Genomic DNA, 22411 nt, shown 5'->3' on the forward strand with positions numbered 1-22411 from the left:
GTGAGTTCATTGTAGTTTCCCTGTGGTTTTTGGTAATTCTGTGTGAGCTCATGAAGCTTCCTTATAACCAATGGTTTCAACTCAATATCTGATAGTTGACTTGCCTCTTTTTCATTTAGCATTGTTTCTGAGCCTCCACCTTTCCTTTCATTTGGGTATTGTTTCTTTGTCTTCCCATTGTTTATGAGAGTCTTCCTGTTAGCCTCTGCTTCTTAAGTTGCTCTTTTCTGATTCCCTGGGTTTTGGGTGTAAACTTCTGAGATAGAATACCTGTGAGATTTAGTGGTACAGTCTCCTTGATCTACCAATCTTACTGATCTCGGGCTGCTGTTTATGTTGGCTCTGTGTATGTCTTTGGTTTTTGGTTCTTGTTGGATCTTTCTTTGGTGGGTCCTTCCCACAAGCTGGTTATCTGAGGGTCAGTCTGTCCCCCACCTCTTGTTTTCTGTTGTGCAGGTGTGGGCAGGTTCTGTTGGAGATGGTTCTTCCATGTGGAAGGTTTGGAAGCTTTCCTCTTGCTCTTGTTCTGTTGTTTGTTCTTAGTAATTTCTTCACTATTTATTTGTATTTTCAGGTAAGTCCTGGGTTGACTTGGTGTGGCTTCCCCTCCCTCCTTCACCTTCTTCTCTTCTTATATGTTGGTGTTTCCTTTGTTGGTGGGTTTCCTCTTCCAGGAGGTATCCTGGTGTTCCCAGCTTCTACCCACTCTTTTTTTATGGTAGGCCTTCTCTCGGCTATGGGTGTGTGCACAGAGCCTTCCTTGATTCGCACTCTCCCTGGTGCCTGTGGTCTCAGTTCCCTCCGAGATGAGGTGCAGACACTCCCCAGTGGGTGGGCACACTCCCCGGTCACTGGCCACACTCCAGGTCGCTGGGCACCCTCCTCCAGTTGGTGTCTGTAGTCTCAGCTCCCTTGGAGATGATGTGTGGATGGGCACAGTCCCCAGAAGGGTGGTGAGGTGGAGAGGAGACTGGAGCTGTTGGTGCAGGGGAATTCCCCAAAGTGCCCTGGATGGTCTTTTTCTTTTTAGGAAAATCCTTCTGCTTAATCCTGTGGCTCCCTCCGTACAACGAAGGGCCTTTCCTCTCACACAGCCCACCTCTCCAGCTAGGCCGGGGACTGTCCGGGTCAGGGTTGCACACATCCCAACTTTCAACTGTCCTCAGCTAGTGCCTGCAGTTTCCCTGGGTTTACCACTTCGTCCTTATTCCCCTCCCTGCGACTTCAGGCAACCAGGTCTCTCACAGTGTTGCTCAGGCCTTGTTTAGCAGGGGAGGGGGCAGTTAACCCAGCTCTCTCCCAGGAGTCCTGCAGCAGGCCTGGCATGGGAGGGCCTAGGGCTGCAGCCGCCCTGGCCCCTGCGCTGGTCCCAGGGACCTTTTAGACCTGAAGCAATCCCCTTACCTTCTGTTTTCTCAGGTTCCTCTGTACTTTTTGGTCTCCTATCTTCATAAGTGCTGGGCTGCTTTTGGCTGTTCGCTTTGTTCCTCAGTAGAATGGGTAGGTGTTTCACCCAGGTGCAGAGGGAAGTGGACTCTGCTCCCACCTTTCCCGCCACCATCTTCTCTAGTAAGTCAGAATTTGGGGCATCCATTAATATGTTTAAATTCCAAGTTTATCTGAATTACTAGTTACCTTCACACAGAACCAGAACCTTAGCCTCTAAATGAATCATTCACTCTTCTTGTTGTTCATTTGATAATATTCATTGTATGACAATACAGGATGCAAGAGTTAATAATATTTATATCATTACACTAGAAACTGACTTGGAGAAATTGGTCCCTATAACTGACTATGTGTTCATAACCATGATGATTTCTACATCATTTTATGGGGTTTCCAAAGCATTCCTTTGACTAAAGCATTAGATGATTCTTCTCTCAGGCTTTGGGCTTCCATTAAGATGATCTGGTACCTGAAAGTTTTTCCCTATCTCTTATTCCTTTATTTTCATGCAGCTACATTTAGATAAACAACTAATTCAATTAATGGTTAGCCCCTAAACATCTGAATTATGTTTCCCATCCTTAAGGTTTAGTATAAAAATACACAGACAAAGCTGACATACATCATTTTAGACTGTTTTATCATTAATGTGTTGTCATTATTTTAGATTGTTTTGTGACTAACCAGATAAGCTTATCTGTCCATTTTTATATCTTCAAGCTATAAATAGGGGTGCTTTGCAGAAATATACTCATTTAAAACTATTTCATAAAAATTTGCATATTAAGAGCTTAAATTATATATCTTTGATTTCATCATGAAAGTACAAAGGCAACTGATATTCCAAAATGTAGTGCAACTTAATGTTAGAAGTTGAAAATAAATAGGAAACAGGTACCTCTGTGTAGTGTTTGTAGACTTCAGTCAAAACTGAAGTAATTTTACGGCCTTGGAAATGAACCATTTACAATCTGTTATCAGCTCGGCCCCATGTGCCTCCTAGGTGCCCCTTCACATTGAGGTAAACAGTTTTCAGAAAGTCAATTAAACTGTGATTTGCCCCATCTTTTGAGTAATTCTTAATGATTTGATCAATCATGCTACCTTGAAATTCTTTGAAAGACTAAAAACAAATGGAAATGTCAGGAACAACCAGGAAAGCAGGTGTGTAGAAGGGTAGACAAAAGTCTGACACTTCAACCCTATACTCAGTTGCCTCTCCCAGGTGCCTGAGCTATTTCCAATCCAGTCTGAATTCCTCCCTCAAATCACACACACACACACACACACACACATTTCCTTCCTCTCTCTCCCTCCTCTTCTCTCCCTCCCTCTCCCCACAATATCCTTTCTTTCATTTACTACTCCATACCCACCCTACTCTTGATGCTCTCCAGAAGAGGTAGCCACTTTTACACTTACATTCATCTTCCAAAAACAGAATAATTTCTCAGATGCTCACTTGGTAACATTTGCTTTTAACACCTCATCTCAACTTAGCAGTAAAAATAAATATAAAACAAAGCATCAAGATCTCATGTAAGAAAGTCCTCAGATTGACAGGAAAGCAACAGAGACATAACCACTTTTGCTTTAGTCTCTGGCACACATCTTCATATCCCCTACTCACCACCCCAAGTATAAACTTTCTAGGAGGGTATTGAAAACCATGGAGAGTGAGTAGGATCAGTTAGAGCCAGGGCTTCATAGGGCTCTACTAACCTGCTGCCTCTTTCTGCAGTCCATGTGATACAACTAATGAACTATTAAAGAACTTGTTCATTCTTAACTTGGTTACTATACATTCCTTGGGGTGTGTTCAAGACAGACACTATCCCTTCAAAGCAATTTGCTCATCATTCCTGTACAATGAAATTTTCCTCAAGAGCTACACTTGGAATCAAAATTATGTAGTATGTTTCAAGTGCAAATAGAAGCAGCATTTTTGTCCTCACCCTGCCTCAGCCCTGAGGAACAAACGTTTTGAGCCAAGCAATTCAATTCCTATTAAAATATTGAAATATGATTTCCACCAAAGATTTATACTAATACTTCTAGCAAACTTCCATGTCCACAGTAAGAAATGAAGAAAAAGCTTAGAAGAAATATTCTTTTTTTATTATTATTTTTATTGTTATTCAATAACAGTTGTATGCCTTTTCTCCCCATCCCTCCACCCCACCCCAGCTGAACCCACTTCCCGCCCCCACCTCCACCCTCCCCCTTGGTTTTCTCCATGTGTCCTTTATAGTAGTTCCTGTAATCCCCTCTTCCCACTTTCCCCATCCCCCACCCCACCCTGGCTATTGTTAGATTGTTCTTAACTTCAATGTCTCTGGATATATTTTGCTTCCTTTTTTCTTCTATTGATTATGTTCCAGTTAAAGGTGAGATTGTATGGTATTTGTCCCTCACCGCCTGGCTTATTTCGCTTAGCATAATGCTCACCAGTTTCATCCATGCTGTTGCAAAGGGTATAAGCTCCTTCTTTCTCTCTGCTGCATTGAATTCCATTGTGTAAATATATGATAGTTTTTGGATCCACCCGTTTGCTGATGGGCACTTAGGTTGCTTCCAGTACTTGGCTATTGTAAATTGTGCTGCTATGAACATTGGGGTGCACAGGTTCTTTTGGATTGGTGTTTCAGGGTTCTTAGGGTATAATCCCAGCAGCAGAATTACTGGGGCAAAGGGCAGCTCCATTTTTAGTTTTCTGAGGAAATTCCATACTGTTTTCCACAGTGGCCTCACCAGTCTGCATTCCCACCAACAGTGCACGAGGGTTCCCTTTTCTCCACATCCTCTCCAACATTTGTTTGTGGATTTGTTTATGTTGGCCACTGTAACCAGTGTGAGGTGGTACCTCATTGTGGTTTTAATTTGCATCTCTCTGATGGCTAGTGATGCTGAGCTTCTTTTCATATGTCTCTGGACCCTCTGTATGTCTTCCTTGGAGAAGTGTCTGTTCAAGTCCTTTGCCCATTTTTTAACTGGGTTGTTTGTCTTCCTGGAGTGCTGTCGTGTGAGTTCTTTATATATTTTGGAGATCAGGCCCTTGTCTGAGGTATCATTGGAAAATATGTTTTCCCATACTGTTGGTTCTCTTTGTAATTTGGTGCTATTTTCTTTAGCCTTGCAGAAGCTTTTTATTTTGATGAGGTCCCACTTGTTTATTTTTTCCTTTATGTCCCTTGCCTTAGGGGACATGTCTGTGAGGATGTTGTTGCGTGGAATATCTGAGATTTTCCTGCCAATGTTTTCCTCGAGGACTTTTATGGCATTACAACTTATATTTAAGTCTTTTATCCATCTTGAGTTTATTTTTCTGTGTGGCGTGAGTTGGTGATCGAGTTTCATTTTTTTGCATGTAGCTGTCCAGATCTCCCAACACCATCTGTTGAAGAGGCTGTTTTTGCTCCATTTTATGCTCCTGCCTCCCTTGTCAAATATTAATTGACCGTAAAGACTTGAGTTTATTTCTGGGCTCTCTGTTCTGTTCCATTGGTCTATGTGCCTGTTTTTATGCCAGTGCCAGGCTGTTTTGATTACAGTGGCCTTGTAATACAGTTTGATATCAGGTATTGTGATCCCTCCTGCTTGGTTCTTCTTCCTCAAAATTGCTGCAGCTATTCGGGGTCGTTTATGGTTCCATATAAATTTCTGAAATGTTCATTCTATATCTGTGAAATATGTCATGGGTAATCTAATAGGGATTGCACTGAATCTATAAATTGCTTTGGGTATTATGGCCATTTTGATGATGTTAATTCTTCCTATCCATGATCATGGTACATGCTTCCATTTGTTTGTGTCTTCCTTAATCTCTTTCTTCAATGTTGTGTAGTTTTCTGAGTACAGGTCTTTTACCTCCTTGGTTAGGTTTATTCCTAGGTACTTTATTTTTCTTGTTGCTATATCAAATGGGATTTTTTTCCTGATTTCTGTTTCTGATATTTCATTGTTGGTGTACAGGAATGCCTTTGATTTCTGAGTATTGACTTTGTATCCAGCTGTTTTGCCAAATTCATTTATTAGGTCGAGTAGTTTTTTGGTGGAGTCTATAGGATTTAACATGTACACTATCATGTCATCTGCAAACAGTGACAGTTTCATTTCCTCCTTTCAAATTTGGATGCCTTTTATTGCTTTTCTTGTCTGATTGTTGTGGCTAGGACTTCCAGTAATATGTTGAATAGGAGTGGTGAGAGAGGGCATCCTTGTCTTGTTCCTGATCTTAGTGGGAAAGCTCTAAATTTTTGTCCATTGAGCATGATGTTGGCTCTAGGTCTCTCATATACGGCCTTTATTATGTTGAGGAATGATCCCTCTATTCCCACTTTGCTGAATGTTTTTATCATAAATGGTGCTGTACCTTATCAAATGCTTTTTCCGCATCTATTGATATGATCATGTGATTTTTGTCTTGGTGCTGTTGATGTGATATATTATGTTTACTGATTTGCGAATATTGTACCATCCTTGCATCCCTGGGATGAATCCCACTTGGTCATGGTGGATGATCTTTTTAATGTATTGCTGGATGCGGTTTGCCAATATTTTTTTGAGAATTTTAGCGTCTATGTTCATCAGAGATATTGGCCTGAAGTTTTCTTTCTTCATTGTGTCTTTGTCTGGTTTTGGGATTAGGATGATGCTGGCTTCATAAAAAGAGTTTGGGAGTCTTCCATCAGTTTGGATTTTTTCGAATAGCCTGTGGAGGATACGGGTTAGCTCTTCCTTAAATGCTTTGTAGAATTCTCCTGTAAAACCATCGGGTCCAGGGCTTTTGTGTGTTGGGAGTTTTTTGATGACTGCTTCAATTTCGTCTGCTGTTATTGGCCTGTTCAGGTTTTCTGGTGCTTCTTCATTCAGTTTTGGAAGATTCTATTTTCTAGAAATGTGTCCATTTCACCTAGGTTTTCAAATTTCCTGGGATAGAGTTCTTTGTAGTAATTTCTTACAATCCTTTGTATTTCTGTGGTATCAGTTGTAATCTCTCCTCTTTCATTTCTAATTGTGTTTATTTGGATCCTCTCTCTTTTCTTCTTGATGAGCCTACTTAAAGGCTTGTCGATTTTGTTTATCTTTTCAAAGAACCAGCTCCTGGATTCATTGATCCTTAGAATTGTGCTTCTAGTCTCTATGTCATTTAGTTCTGCTCTGATCTTGGTTATTTCCTTCCTTCTGCTTGCTCTGGGCTGTCTTTGTTGTTGTTCCTCCACTTCTTGTAGGCGTAGGGTTAGGTTGTTTGTTTGAACTGTTTCTATCTTCTTAAGGTAGGCCTGTATTGATATGAACTTCCCTCTCAGGACTGCCTTTGCTGTGTCCCATAGGTTTTGGTATGTTGTGAGTTCATTTTCATTTGTTTCCAGAAAGTTTTTGATTTCTTCCCTAATCTCGTTCTTGATCCATTCATTGTTTAATAGCATGCTATTCAGTCTCCATGATTTTGAGTGTTTTGGGTTTTGTCCTTTGGGGTTGGTTTCTAGTTTCAGCCCCTTGTGGTCAGAGAAAATGCTTGATATAATTTCAATTTTCTTGAATTTGTTGAGGCTTGCTTTGTGTCCTGTCATGTGGTCTATCTTTGAGAAAGTTCCATGGACACTTGAAAAGAATGTGTATTTTGCTTCTTTGGGATGAAAAGCTCTATATATATCAGTTAAGTCCATTTCCTCTAGGGTATTGTTAAGGGACACAATATCCTGGTTGATATTTTGTCTGGAAGACCTGTCCATTTTTGATAGTGGGGTGTTAAAGTCCCCTACTATAATTGTGTTGCTCTCAATATCTTTCTTGATGTCCTCCAAGATTTTCTTAATGTATTTGCGTGTTCCTATGTTGGGTGCATATATATTTACAATGTTTATGTCTTCTTGCTGGATTCTTCCTTTGAGTATTATGAAGTGACCTTCTGGGTCTCTCTTTATGGCCCTTCTTTGGAAGTCTATTTTGTCTGATATGAGTATTGCTACCCCTGCTTTTTTTTCCTGTACATATGCTTGGAAAATTTGTTTCCAGCCCTTCACTTTCAGTCTGTATAAGTCTTTTGCCCTGAGATGGGTCTCTTGTAGGCAGCATATGTGTGGGTCATGTTTTCTTATCCATTCAGCTATTCTATGTCTTTTGATTGGATCATTTATTCCATTTATGGTTATTATCGATAGGAAGTTATTCATTGCCTTTAATCCTACCTGTGTTCCTCTGTCTTTCTCTTTTCCTTCCTTTCCTTAAAGCAGTCCCTTTAGCATCTCTTGCAGAGCTGGTTTGGTGGAAGTGTATTCTTTTAGACTTCTTTTGTCTGGGAAACTCTTTATTTGGCCTTCTATCTTGATTGAGAGCCTTGCTGGGTAAAGTAGCCTTGGTTGCAGGCCTCTGGTTCTCATTACTTGGAATATTTTTTGCCATTCTCTTCTGGCTTGGAGCGTTTCCATTGAGAAGTCAGTTGCTGACCTTATTGGGGCTCCCTTGTATGTTACTTCCTTTTTTCCCTTGCTGCCTTTAAGATCCTCTTTTTGTCTTGGAAATTTGCCATTTTAATTATGATGTGTCTTGCAGTGGGCCTCTTTGGGTCCTCTTGCTTGGGACTCTCTGTGTTTCCTGGATTTGGGTGACTTTTTCTCTCCTCAGATTAGGGAAATTTTCCATCATTACTTTTTCAAACAGGTTTTCTATCCCTTGCTCTTCTCCTTCTCCTTCTGGTATTCCTATTATACGGATATTGTTACGTTTCATGTTGTCCTGCATTTCCCTTATTGCCTCTTCATTCTTTCTGAGCCTCTTTTCCTTTTCTTGCTATTTCTGGGTGTTTTTTTCTACTTTGTCCTCCAGCTCCCTGATCCAATCTTCTGCTTCATCAAGTCTGCTTTTCATTCCTTGTACTGTGTTCTTCAATTCAGAAATTTTATTCTTCATTTCCTCTTGGCACTTGTTGATAGTTTCTATTTCCTTTTTCATGTTGATATATTTTGCAGTGAGTTCATTGGAGTTTCCCTGTAGTTTCTGGTAGTTCTCTTTGAGCTCAGAGAGCTCAGTGAGCTTCCTGATAACCATTGCTTTGAACTCAGTATTTGATAGTTGACTGGCCTCTTTTTCAGTTAGCATTCTTTCTGAGACTTCCTCCTTTCCTTTCATTTGGGAATTGTTTCTTTGTCTTCCCATTGTTTGTGAGACTCTTCTTGCTGGCCTCTGCTTCTTAAATTGCTCTATTCTGACTCCCTGGGTTTATGGTATGAACTTCTATGGTAGAATGCCAATGGGATTCGGTGGTGCTGTCTCCTTACTCTCCTGTGCTCACTGGTCTTGAGCTGATGTTTATGGGTTTAACACAGTCTAACTCTAGTCTTTTCAGCACTCCAGGTTTTGTTGTCTCACCTGTGGGAAAAAGAGAAAGGGGGGAAGAAAGAAAAAAGAAGAAGAAGGGAAGGAGGGAAAAAGGAAATAGAAAAGGAGGAAAGGAAGGAAGGAGGGAAGAAGGAATAAAGAAAGATCGGAGGTAAGATAAGAAGGAATTTTAACAAAAATTAAAACATAGAAATAGATAGAAGAAGGCAGGAAGAAGGCATAAAAAAGGTAAAGGATGGGAGGAAGAAGGAATGAAAAAAAAAAAAGAAAGGAAGAAGGAATTCAGGGGGAAAGGAGGAAAGGAAAAAAATATATATCTTCTGCTGGCTTTAAACCCGTCAGGTTAGTTCTGCTGGTCGTCCTGTCTGTGCAACGGGAGGGGGTGGTTGGAAGGATTGGTTTCACTTTTCTCCCTTCCTGGGCTACACTCTTCGCTGTTGTTCAGCCTGCAGTCCCCCCTAGCCCTGCAGCTCCCCTCTTCTGGGTGTTCTGCCTTTGTCCTAGAGAGCTAGTAGACCCTGCAGGGCTCTATGCGCAGGTGTTAGGTAGGCGTTGTAGTTGTGGTCCCTGGCAGGCAGTCAGGCCTTTGATCAGCCAATCTTGCAGCTTTGTGCTTGGGAAACGCACAGCCTGCCGATGGAGCCCCTTTGAGCTTGGAACGCGTTCTGCTAGCCGGCTTTGAGCCTGGGTAGCGCGCAGCCGGCGGATCCAGCCGCTACTGAGGCCGATCCAGCCGCCCTGGGCTTGAGTCTCTTGGGCGGGCGGGGCCGCCCTGGGACTGAATCACGCCGCACTCGGGTCCGAGGTTTTGGGCCTGTGGGTGGAGCAGCTAGCCTCTGCTCCAGATGCTCTCCCACCCGAGGTTTCAGGTGTGGGCACCCCTCTGGGGTTTCATGTGTGGGCCCCCAGTTCGCTAATCTGCGTGCGCGCAACCGGGCCTCTGGTGAGCGCCGGGACTCCCGGGCTGCCTTTCTCGTGCTCGCAGTCCAGCGGTGGAGGGGGGAGGGGCTCCAGGGGCCGCGGCTGTTGCCGAGAGTTCTCTAACTAGCCCCTGAGTGCCTCTATTTTCTTTTTCTTTTTGAGAAATTCCTCCTATTCAAGCCCCCCTGGTCCAAACAAGCACCTGGCTGCTCACAGCTCAGCCTGGCCCTCTCCCAAGTCTCCTGCAGCAGCCCCTGCGCCTGGGCTGGCGCTTCTGCCACCCTTATACCACGTGGGTCCCTGGTCCCCGGGGACCTTATTGTCCTTCAGCACTCTTCTTACCGTCAGATCTTTCAATGTCCTCTATCTTTGGTCTCTGATCTTCGTATATGCTGGAATACTGTTGGCTGTTCGCTCTGCTCCTCAGATCAGCTAGGTATTTCCCTGGCGTTGAGGGGAAGTGGACTCTGCTCCCACCTATGTTGCCGCCATCTTCTCAGAGGCAATATTCTTATGACTGTTAACAATGTCCCATTTTTGCATCATTCAATTTGACAGACATGGTGGGAGCCATATATCAGCAGCTACACTTACAATAAACAATCTAATGATACTATTGAAGGAATGAAAACACCTTTCTTAGTATCTTAGTAGTCTGCAAGGAGATATGTCCTCAGTAGGATTCTAATGAGGACATATGTAGGCTCAAATGAGGGTAGGAACCAGTCAGGTAACATGTGACTGTGGTAGGCCAGGGAAAAATGGAAACTAAAAAATGTCTGTCTACAGGGGGTTAAGCAAGCTATCTCCACCTGACTATTGCTGTGAAAGAATATATGCTCAATGAGGCCAAATCTTTTCACTTTTTTAAAAGAAGCGAGAGAACTGAATTTTGAAGTGATATTTCCAAAGTGAAATACTGGCGACTATTTTTTTTAATTAAATAGTATGCAGGTTGAAAAAACTTGTTAGTTCATGCTTTACCAGTCTTGTTCATCATAGTGCCTCCAACTCTACCATCTGTTCAAAGAGTCTGTGACAAAACTGAGGCAGGTGGTACCGCAGAATGATGTCCCATCAATTACCTTCCTTAGGGCTAATGACTGAGTACTTTGGTAAAAGGAATGTAGCATCAATGATTAGAAGTAGATTAAGGCAGCGTTCACTCTCTTCTTTCTACTGCCAACTTAGTGTGTGACAGATAATAGTAAACTAGGTTGAAAATGCAGGGGGCTCTAAGGAAAGGTGGCTGGCCTTCTGTAGACAGGTGATTTAGCAAACACCTGTATAGAATGCTGAGGGGATAGTGATGAGGATCCTGGCCCACAGGGTCTGGTGTTGTGGTTGCAATATGCAAATACACACGGACTACAGAAATCCTGTGGAGAAAAACGGATGGCACGGCCACTCTCTCAAGAGGAGAGCAACCCACCCTTGCCTTGACAGGATTTTATTGTTTTTCTAGGCCCCTTACATCAAAGATGGTCCTCATTTACTATGCCTAGGTTTGTTTTGGGTGATTATCTTTTGCAGACAAAGGAGAGGATGTCGCTGAATACATCAAAGGAGGATATTTGCAATGTAAAAGGAGAAATGGTCAAAAACAGCTATGCTCCATTCCTGGAAGGTCTAGCTCAGATTTTAGGAAGATAAAGATACTCAGTAAACATTTCCTGCCTCAGGGTGAGGGAGTTTTAGCAAGAGCAAGTCTCATAGCAATGCAGGTACAATGCAGGCCTGATTTCCTACTGGGGAACCTATCTGTGGACATGGGTCCTGCCCACCAACCTTGCTCCCCACTGGCTTTTCCGAGTGGGGGCTGAGCCACATTTTCCACACGTGGAATAGTTCCCCACATCTCCCCCCTTGTTTTTAGTTAGGACCGCTATAGATCCCACAAAGCTTGCTACTTGCTGGTCTCTCACACGACCCTGGGAAAATAATTTGCAAAAAGCAGCGGAGTACACAGAGCATTACTATAATCAGTAAGCAATTTTTATAGACCAATTTTTATAAACCAATTTTTGGGGTTTAGCCAACTGAGACTGTCACAGAGGGTTTGAAAAACCTCTTGCTTAGTTAGGCGTTGAATGTCCTGTAGCTGCTGATGTAATTCTAGGTGTAATTTATTAATTTGTCCTTTTAAATTGGTAGAAAAAGCTCCTCTTAGGTGATGTTGAATATGGCTCCAGGAATATTGGCTGGAATTCCACGGGAGGGAAGTGACGCATAGCTTGGCGAACCCAGGGTCACAGGTCAGCTGTTGGCGGGTCACTAGTGCATCCTGGCATTCCCCGATCCAGTTGAGTGCTGATTCAACCGCGGAAAGGCAAGACAGGATCTCTTGATCAATCTGGGCCTGTTGAATCATTTCTAAAGTAGTATTGGTTAAGAGAACATCCACATTTTGAGCAGTTTGAACTGAGTCAAGGAGGGCAACAGTTGCCATGGCAGCAGTAGCTGCAATAACTATAGCAGAGACAATAAATTCAATTAGGGTGCCGACAAACCGTCAGACTCGTACAGATGCAAGTGCATTGTTAAGTGCTACTATGCCATTGGGATCCTCCCACTCCCTGGTTACGTCAACTGGCACCCATACATGAGTTTGTCTTCTAACTATATAAACTGTAGTGGGATTTAACTGAGTAATATTGAGATGGGTAAGGCAGCTGGCATATATGGAACTTGCAGGGACATGCAGAGAATAAATCTTTATTGATTCATTATAAAAGACCTGGGGTCTTTTGCACTAAAAACAAGTAGGGGTGCAAGGTGCAAACCATGACCCAATCTTGTTCTGGAGGGTCAATCTGGTAGGAACATCCCAGAGCAACTTTAGTGTCACAACCAATTTTTATAAACAAATGCTTCCTAGTAATAAAAGGCAAGCTAATTTTCCAAGAGTTATAATGCCACGGGCTAGTGTGGTTGGGAGAAACAATTCTGATAATAGGTGCCCCGGTGCCAGGCCCCTCCTACCACATTTTAGTATATAGTTTTTGAGGCTGAGCCAGAACTGTTGTTGTGTCAGGCTTAGCTAATATTCTCCAGTTAGCTCCCCAATTCTCCACTACAGAAGGGCTTTGGGGGAGAAAAGCAATAGTAGCATTTAGTCCTCTGCATAAAGACCAGAAGACTGAGCCATTATAATCAGTGTCTAAGGCACAAGGAGGAACTGGAGGGGGATTGACAGTATGGTAAATCCCCTCATGGGCATGCAGGCCAACTGTGGCCACCATGGAGAGCTGATAGTAATCACTGCGTTGCTCTTTGTTTGCAGCATAAAGTTGCTCCTTTAAAGGAAAACATAAAGTGTTAGTAAGGACAGAAAAACAAACTGGTAGGTGCTCAGCAGCATAAACAGTATTTTTCAGCACCAGTAACCAGTGTTTGTTTTCCTCTAGTGGGCCAACAGGGGACATCCACACTCCTCCAGTCCACTGAGTATCCTTAGTGGAAAAGGGAGGCTTGATGTTCCACCAGGTATGTAGCTTAAATACTGGTGGATCAATAATGTGGCCCCAATAAATATAAGAGGAATTAACCTCAGTAGCTAGGCCCTGCCCCACTAGGCAAAGTATAATAGCAATTAAAAGCAAAGTTTTAGCCGAATTGGCTGACAGCACTGCCAGGTAAGCAATAAGCCTGTTTTCTGGGGTGTCTTCTACTTTTGTTTCAACAAGAATCTCCTTGGCTCGAGCATTAAGAGCCTTGATGTCCCCCCATGTGGTGAGGACATGCCTAAAAGGAACATTATAGGGTGCTGAGGGGTTGTTGCCTTCTGCAGGAGGCATTTGAGCCTCGGCCCCTGCCACTGAGGCAAGCCCCATCCTCCTCTGTTGACAGACCCAGACCCGTGTGCGACACTGTGGGTGTCCGTGTTCCTTCTGGTTGTTCAGGGTCAGCTGGGCCATCTGGTATGTCAGTTGATTGGTTCTCGCCTCCAGGTAGTGGAGCTTGGTGTCTGTTTCACTCATGATAAGGTTTTACTCTTTTGGCTGGTAGCCAGACAGGACCTGTAGGAATGGAAACACATGCATACCCTCTTCCCCCATGTTAAGAGATCTACAGGGCCCTGCCGAGAGCCATCTCCCAGAGGACCTCTATATAAAACCTGAGGGTAAGGCGATTTTGTCTGAAAATGCTTTTCAATTGGAGTACAGAGTGATTCATCACAATTTAGAAAATTATAGGTAAACATAGCTAACATAGTCAAATTTGGGGGGGAGGACTCATGACTCCCCCTTTTTTGTTTTTTAAGAAGATTTTTAAAAGTATGATGAGCCTGTTCTACTATTGCCTGACCAGTTGGATTGTAAGGTATTCCTGTTTTATGTTGGATATTCCAACGCTGAAGAAAGACCTGAGTGGAATGGACGAGGTATCCAGGGCCATTATTAGTTTTCATTGCTGAGGCTGCCCTAAATGACTAAAGGCTTCAAGCCAAGGGACTTACATATTTTTAGCAGATTCTCCCATTAAAGCAGATGCATGTAGGGCACCAGAGTAAGTATCAATAGAAATATGAATGCATTTGAATTTGCCAAAAGGGAGCGTAACGAGTGACATCTGTTTCCCAAATTATTTGAGAACTTAGTTCTCAAGGATTAACTCCTGTAGATGGGGGTGCCTTGCTAAGGGCTTGGCAATCAGGACAATCTTTAATGATTTGCTTAGCCTGGGAGTGAGGAATGTCAAGTTGCTTTCGGAGTACCTGGCTGTTCTGATGAAAAAACTGATGAGAAGCTGCTGCTTACTGGAAGGCAGTTAAGGACACTAACTAAAGCATCTGCCCTACTGTTACCATCCACCAGGGGGCCAGGCAAGCCCCAGTGGGATCAAATATGAGTAATGAAGAAGGGGTGTTCTCGCTTGTCAAGGAGGGACTGTAGGGTCAAAAATAAGTGGCTTGGGGTCAATAGAAGTCTTAATTAATGCCTGATCTAGATGCAGAATAGTATAAAGAGTATATCCTGAGTCACTGACTATATTCAATGGTTCCTGGGGCCATTGCCGCAAGGCCATGATTGCAGTGAAAAGCTCGGCCCTTTGGGTAGAGGAATATCCTGAGGATACAAAATTTTTCCAGTTTTTGCCTTCTTGCCAGGCAATAGCAGCCCATCCAGTTTTTCCGGACCTGTCGAGAAACACAGTTCTCGCCCCAGTTGTTGGTGTTGGGCTGACCTTTTCTGCTAGCCTTATTTGAAGGAATGGAATGTTTTGAAACAATTTATCTGAGGGCAGGTTAATTTCTAGTCCCCCTACAGAGTAAGCTATGGCACACTGAAATTCTAAAGATTGAGTTGCCAATTGTTGTAAATAGACTTGAGTTAAGGGGACGTGAATAAAGGCAGGATCATATCCAAATAGCTGCTGTGTTTGCTCACGCCTATTTATAATAAGATGACACAACACAGTTACATAGGTGGTAATAGTGCATTGTGGTTGATGAGACAGAAAAAGCCACTCTATCATAGCTAAGTGGGGCGACAGCTGTCCAATAAGACCTGTTGGGGTGCCTAAGGTTGGGAAACAGAAAAGCCGGACAGGAAACTATGAATTAATCCTGGTCAGTTTTCTGTGTTCAATATGCTTATTTATTGTATCTAATTCTCGTAGGGTCTCAGAGGACAATTTGCGGGGGGAATTAAGATCTGGGTCCCCTTTAAAGGCATTAAATAATTGAGTTCACTGTTGGGTAGGTATTCCAAGGCTGGGTCGCACCCAGTTGATTGCTCCCAGGAGTTGCTGGAGGCGATTAAGAGTTAAATCCTTGGGTGGATTAATTTGAAGGACTTGAGACCGAATAGTCCTATTAAAAAGGATATAGCCTAAATATTTCCAAGGTTCTGAATGCTGGATTTTTTCTGGAGCAATTACTAGTCCAGCAGAGGCTACAGAGTTTCTAAGAAAGGAGGCAGTTTTTGCCAAAATATCTTGTGAAGGAGCTGCAATCAGGATGTCATCCATATAATGATAGATAATTGAATCAGGGAGCTGATCTCTTACTGGCTGAATGGCTGTATGAACGAAATGCTGGCAGATAGTTGGGTTGTTAAGCATTCCCTGAGGCAGAATTCTCCATTGAAACCGCTGTAAAGCCTGAGAATTATTTCGTTTTAGTTTTTGTTTTTTTTTTTAATTTTTTAAAAAAATTTTATTGTTATTCAATTACAGTTGTATGCCTTTTCTCCCCATCCCTCCACCCCACCTCCACCTTCCCCCTTGATTTTGTCCATGTGTCCTTTATAGTAGTTCCTGTAAAGCCCTGTCCCCACTGTCCCCTCCCCACCCCCCTGGCTATTGTTAGATTGTTCTTAACCTCAGTGTCTCTGGTTATATTTTGTTTGCTTTTTTCTTCTGTTGATTATGTTCCAGTTAAAGGTGAGATCATATGGTATTTGTCCCTCACCATCTGGCTTATTTCACTTAGCATAATGCTTTCCAGTTCTGACTGGGAGGGAAAATGCAAGACGCTCCCGATCCTTTTCCACTAAAGGAATTGTAAAGAAACAATCCCTTAGGTCAATAATTAAAAGTGGCCAATCCTTTGGACCGCAAGCTGGATTGGGGACTCCCGGCTGTAGGGGGCCCATAGGCTGGAGGGTTTCATTGATTTTTCTTAGATCATGAGAAGCATCCATTTGCCAGATTTCTTTGGTACAACAAAAATAGGCATATTCCAAGGGCTATTAGAGGGTTCAATATGACCTGCTTCTAATTGTTGTTTAACTAAAAGACAGGTCTGCTCAAGTCGCTCTCCTTTAAGTGGCCACAGATCAAGCCATACCAGGTGTGTTCGAGAGCCAGGTAAGTGGTAGGGAAGTTATGAGAGCAGTGGCCACTAGGGAAAATGAGACAGAGAAATTTGCATCCCCCACTGACTGAGGAGATCACAGCCCCAAATATTAAGGGGCATAGGCAAGATATATGGTCAAATTCTCCCTACCTGTCCTTCTGGTCCATAACATTTAAGAGACCATACACTGATTTGTGGTTGAGAAACACCTCCAACACCTGTGACAGGAGTTCCGTTGTCTGTTAGAGGCCACTCCAGGGGCCAAAACTGATTTGAGATAATAGAGATGCCAGCTCCCGTATCAATGAGGCCCTGAAAGGTCTTATCCTTTATCTTTATTTGTAAGATTGGTTTATTTAACTTAATTGATTCTGTCCAAAAAACTGATTGATTGTCTGTACCACTGAAGTCTCCTTCCCCCATCACTGTATTTTGAGTCTTTGAGGTTACATAGGGGAGTAAGAGCAGCTGAGCAATGCTCGTTAGGGCGGGAGTAATATGATAGCTAGAAGCTTTAAGCATGATTTTAATTTCCCCTTGATAGTCTGAGTCAATGACCCCTGGCTGAACAAAAATGCCTTTGGTAGTAATACTGGATCTCCCTAAGATTAAACCAACCGTTCCTGAAGGCAAAGGTCCCCACACACTGGTGGGAGCTACAATTACTTGATCCTGTTCCTTTAAGATGAGCTCGCTGGCGGTGACCAAGTCCAACCCTGTGCTTCCACGGGTGGCTGCATGAAGGTCGGAAACTGTGCATTTCCCTGCATTCCCTGACATTGATTACTGTTCTGAAAGCTCTGATTGGGGTTGGAGGTGCTGGAGCGGGCGCCCCCTCGGAAGTTTCCCTGAATGGGTTGGCTGTTTTTGTTGAATTTAGAGCGGCCTTCCTTTGCCCAATGCCTGCCCTTGCCACAGCGCAGACAATCCCCAGGGGGAAGCTTGTCATTACCTTTTCCCCTTTTTGAGGTGGCCAAACAGTCCTTGAGCAGGTGACCAGGCTTTCCACAATTGTAACATCTGGGATCTCCCTTAATTGCAGCAGCCAAGAGGGAAAACTTATAATGCTCTGTGCCAATATCTTGGCAAGCCTTGATAAACTCACTGATGTCTTTGGTGGTAGTTCACAGGGTTGCTATAATGGCCCTGCAGTCTTTGTTAGCATTCTCATAAACTAGCTGCCACAAAAGAGATTTGGCTGCTCTGTCATTATCTATTTGCCTTTCAATGGCTTCTTGGAGGCGATCAATAAAGTCAATCTATGCCTCCGCAGGATACCCTGATGGATATTGGTAAAGGAAGAAGTTTCCCTGGCCTGAGAATCAGGTACAGCCTTCTTGGCTCTGAGAGCAATCTGAGCACTTTGATTAAAAACATCAGGATCAAGCCTAGTCTGATCTGCAGCAGTGGCAAAATCCCCAGACCCAAGCAGCATAGGGAGGGTGACAGGATTATTCATGTGTGCATTCTTGGCTGCTCGGTGGCAGGCTGACTCAAAGTACTCCGAATGCCAGACTGTGAACTGAGCTGGGGTTAAGACTGTCCTGGCCAGAGCAATCCAGTCACAAGGCGCCATTCTGTAGCTGTCAGTGATGGCTTGGAATAGCCTGTTAGTATAAGGAGACTTAAGCCCATTTTCTCTAATGCTCTTTTGTAGATCCTTATACAGGGAAAAAGGAAGGGGCTCATGGACATTTCTTTGACCCTTGACTATAATGGGGAAGACTGAAAGGGCATGTAAATCTGCAGCCTCCGCTGCCTGCCGAAGGCACTGTCACATGGCCCTAACAGGATACCTGTCTGAACTTTCTGGCTCTCTTGGTGGAGAGTCATCCTGTGAGGAGGAACGCTCCCAGAGTTGAAGTAAGGAGCGACGGCTATGAGGCAGGTCCTCCAGTGGGGCTGTAGGCAGAACTTTCATAGCTGGTTCTTCCACTACATCACACATGACTTCCTTCTTTGAACTAGACTCCTTATCCTCCTCTGTGACTAGCTCCTGTTTCTTAGCCTATATGGGCATGAGAGCAGTCTTGACTATCCCCCAAGTTATTAGGTTTTGAATTCCGATAGAAACACCACTGTCCTGTAGAGATGTTAACCTATCGCCTGCTTCTTCCCAAACCTCAATATCTAAGGTTCCTTTGTCAGGAAAAGCAGAGTAATATTCCTTTATAGTTCGTAAAAGCTGAATGACATGCTGTTCCTTTACCTTACAACCCGCTCCCCGGAGAAGCTGCTACAACACTCACAGGTAAACTTCCTGCTCTTTAGATAAACCTGAGCCCATTCTTGCTATTAAAAAGGCTCCTTTTAACTTTCAATTGTTTTCTTTTCAGATTCCGCCGCTTATGCTGAACCCTAACTAGTTAGCTGTTAAGGGATAAAGTGTGGTGGGTCCAAATGTGCTGTTGGTGAAAGACCGTCAGGGAGAGGGGCACCGGACTTTCTGAGCACCCAATCCTGTTTATGGGTCTCGGGTCCTCCCCAAGCATTTAGAACCGCGAGGATGGGGCTCGAAGCACTAGGTGGCCAGCCTTTATATCACGCTTCCCCCGATGAGCCAGAAGTTAGATTAGGTGATGTGTTGGAGGTCCCTATAAGGCCCCTGCACGTCTCAGGAATTGATCCCAGACACCCTCGCAAGGTTCTGACTCACGTGGAAACACCCGAATTGTCGGGCAGAGGGGAGGAAGTGCCTTTTGTCTTCGGAGCTTGGCGAATGTCAAAAGCTCTCATACAAAACCTGTGACTAACACTAAATTCTTCTGGAAAGCGATCTTTGGAGTCCGGTCGAAACTGAAACACTCATTCCCTATCTGCTTTTCCTTATGCAGGAGGATGGAGCTAAAAGGCAAAGTTGAAAGGACCGCAAGAGGCAGCTTGAAAGAAAGAATTTACTGAGATGCTTTTAAGATATCCCTGTAACTAGTTGCTGTTTTTAAAGCTGATTAAAGGGAAAGTCTTTGCTCTTTCTCCCAAGCCTAGACCTAGTTGGGGGTTGTGCCACGGGGATGGGCTTGTAAGTGTTTTTACAGTGTTCCTCTTGTTGCGTGGACTTTTGCTTGCAGCTGTCAGGGAAACCTAGTGTTCTGTCCTGGTCGACATCCAGCTTTTCCTCTCACGGGTATCTTCTAGTGGCAAGCACCCTTGTGTCTTTTAACTGCTCGGCCTGTGCCCGCGAGACTGTGGCAGATGCTTGAGAGAGAGAGCAAGGCTCCTGCTTACTAAAGAAGGTACAGTTGCAAAGAGGTTGCAAGAGAAAGCGACCTAGGAAGAAAACCCTTTTCCTCTGAAATCCAACACACCCTACGACCTAAATGAAAAGCACTTGGTGTCGTCGGCCCTTACCTGGGCTGATGCGTGCACTCTGACCAAGTTGGTGTGTTGGCTACAACTACAGCTCATAGTCCTGGGTCCCTGTTCCTGGGCACCAGATGAGGCAGATCACAGCTCACAGGATCTGCTGTTGTGGCCGCAATATACAAATACACATGGACTACAGAAATCCTGTGGAGAAAAGGGGCCTGCGTGGCTGCTCTCCAAGTTAGAGAGAGGGACCCTGATCCCCGCCTGGACACGCTTTTATTGTTTTTCTGGGCACATTATATTGAGGGCGATCCTCATCTACCATGCACAGGTTCACCAAAGGTGATTGCCTTTTAAGGATGACAAAACAGAACACTGCTAATTACTTCAAAGACAAGGATGTTACAGCTCAAGGGAGAAGCTGCTCACACTCCATACTTGGGTGGTTTAGCACAGATTTGAGGAAGATGAAGATACGCAGTCAACATTTGCTGCCTCAATTCAGGGTGAGGGAGTTTTAGCAAAAGCAAGTCTCATAGCAGTCAAGGTACAATGCAGTCCTGATTTCCCATTGGAGAACCTATCCATGGATGTGGGTCCTGCCTGCCAACCTCGCTCCCCACTGGCTTTTCTGAGTGGGGGCTGAGCCTCATTTCCCATGCTTGGAACAGTTCTCCACACAGCAATATGTTAAAAAAAATCATACACCATGATCAAGTAGGATTCATCCCAGGGATGCAGGAATGGTACAATATTTGCAAATCAATAAACATAATACACAGCAAAAGCAAAGGGAAACACCACATGATCATATCAATAGATGTGGAATAAGCATTTGATAAGGTACAGCACCCATTTCTGATAAAAACAGCAAAGTGGGAATAGAGGGAGCATTCCTCAACATAATAAAGGCCATATATGAGAGACCTACAGCCAACATCATACTCAATGGACAAAAACTTGGAGCTTTCCCACTAAGATCAGGAACAAGACAAGGATGCCCTCTCTCACCACTCCTATTCAACATAGTATTGGAAGTCGTAGCCACAGCAATTAGACAAGAAAAAGAAATAAAAGGCATCCAAACTGGAAGGGAGGAAACGAAACTGTCTTTGTTTGCAGATGACATGATAGTGTGCATGGAAAATCCTATAGACTCCACCAAAAAACTGCTCAACCTAATATATGAACTTGGCAAACCAGTGGGATACAAAGTAAATATTCAGAAATCAAAGGCATTTTTTTACACCAACAATGAAATACCAGAAATAGAATTCAGGGGGGAAATCCCATTTGCTATAGCAAAAAGAAAAAAGAATGTTCCTAGGAATAAACCTAACCAAGGAGGTAAAAGACCTGTTCTCAGAAAACCACACAACACTGGAGAAAGAAATTAAGGAAGACACAAACAAATGGAAGCATTCACCATGCTCATGGATTAGAAGAATTAACATCATCAAAATGGCCATACTACCCAAAGCAATTTATAGATTCAATGCAATCCCTATTAAAGTACCAATGACATATTTGACAGATATAGAACACTTCAGAAATTTATATGGAACCATACACAACCCCATATAGCTGCAGCAATTTTGAGAAAGAAGAACAAAGCAGGAGGGGTCACAATACCTGATATCAAACTGTATTACAAGGCCACTGTCATCAAAAAAGCCTGGTACTGGCATAAAAACAGGCACATAGACCAATGGAACACAACAGAGAGCCCAGAAAGAAACCCAAGACTCTACAGTCAATTAATATTTGACAAAGTAGGCAGGAACATAAAATGGAGCAAAAATAGCCACTTCAACAAATGGTGTTGGGAGATCTGGACAGGTACCTGCAAAAAAATGAAACTTGATCCCCAACTTACAGCATACACAAAAATAAATTCAAGGTAGATAAAAGACTTAAATATAAGTCATAACACCATGAAAGTCCTAGAGGAAAACATTGGCAGGAAAATCTCAGACATTCCACACAGCAACATCCTCACAGACACATCCTCTAAAGCAAGAGACATAAAGGAACAAATAAACAAATGGGATTTCAGCAAAATAAAGAGCTCCTACACGGCTTAAGATAATGGCATTAAAATGAAAAGAGAACCAACAGTATGGAAAAACCTATTGGCCAAAGATACCTCAGACAAGGGCCTGATCTCCAAAATATATAAAGAACTCACATGACTCCACTCCAGGAAGACAAGTAACCCAATTAAAAAATGGGCAAAGGACTTGAACAGACACTTCTCCAAGGAAGACATACAGAGCGCCCAGAGACATGTGAAAAGATGCTCAGCATCACTAGCCATCAGAGAGATGCAAATTAAAACCACAATGAGGGACCATCTCACACCGGTCAGAGTGGCCGACATAAACAAATCAACAAACAAATGTTGGAGAGGATGTGGAGAAAAGGGAACCCTAGTGCACTGTTGGTGGGAATGCAGACTGGTGCAGCCACTGTGGAAAACAGTATGGAATTTCCTCAGAAATCTAAAAATGGAACTGCCTTTTGACCCAGCAATTCTGCTGCTGGGATTATACCCTAAGAACCCTAAAACACCAATCCAAAGGAACATATGCA

This window comes from Desmodus rotundus, chromosome 1, assembly GCF_022682495.2.
Source record: "Desmodus rotundus isolate HL8 chromosome 1, HLdesRot8A.1, whole genome shotgun sequence".
In the NCBI taxonomy this organism is placed as follows: domain Eukaryota; kingdom Metazoa; phylum Chordata; class Mammalia; order Chiroptera; family Phyllostomidae; genus Desmodus; species Desmodus rotundus.